This window comes from Arachis duranensis, chromosome 1, assembly GCF_000817695.3.
Source record: "Arachis duranensis cultivar V14167 chromosome 1, aradu.V14167.gnm2.J7QH, whole genome shotgun sequence".
In the NCBI taxonomy this organism is placed as follows: domain Eukaryota; kingdom Viridiplantae; phylum Streptophyta; class Magnoliopsida; order Fabales; family Fabaceae; genus Arachis; species Arachis duranensis.
The window spans coordinates 79,569,449-79,570,247 of record NC_029772.3 but is presented as its reverse complement, the minus strand read 5'-3'; positions in this window follow the sequence as shown (position 1 = coordinate 79,570,247).

Below are 799 nucleotides of genomic sequence, written 5' to 3'. Positions count from 1 at the left end.
TTAGTTATCCTCTAGCAATTGAAGGAAAGTCAAGTGGGTATCATTAACTCTAGCCCACAAGTCCTAGTCACTTCATGGGGAAGGACTAGAGTCGGTGAGTGTTGAGTTAGCCAGCAATTCCCAATTACAGATCAATACTTGAGTATCACAACTCAAAAGATCCCAATTAATCAACCCCCAAGCCAAGTTGGAAGATCTACTCCATTAACATGAATGCCACTTTCATAAACACATAATAGGAGTAAATAAAAGACATGATAATTATAAAAAATTAATTAAATCAAAATTGGCCCTAACAATAATTAACACGACTCAAACAAGCAATAAAAATAAATATAAAAATACTTCAATGCATTAATAAGATTCAAAAGTGACAAGATCCAAACATGAATTCCATAATCAAATGGAAAAGAGTAAATAAGAGAGTCAAAGAAGAAACTAGGAACAAAAGCATGAAGAACGAAGGTAGCAGCAACTCTCTGAAGATCCAATTCGAAGATGAAAATAAGAATGCCAAAACCCTAGAGAAAGGTAGGAGTTTCTTTCACTAGAACTCCAAAACAAAAACTAAAAACTAAAGTGAAGTGAAGTCTTCCATCTCAGCTCCATCCCTGCCTCTAGTCTGCATTTTTGGGCTTGAATCTGGGTCCAAATTAGCCTAGAAATCACCCCTAGCGAGTTTTGTTAAGTGCAACACGTGACGCTCTGTCATGCGTACGCATTGGCCACGCGTACGCGTCACTGAACCTTGCACCTGGCCACGCGTATGCGTCAGTCACACGTACGCGTCGCTGAACGA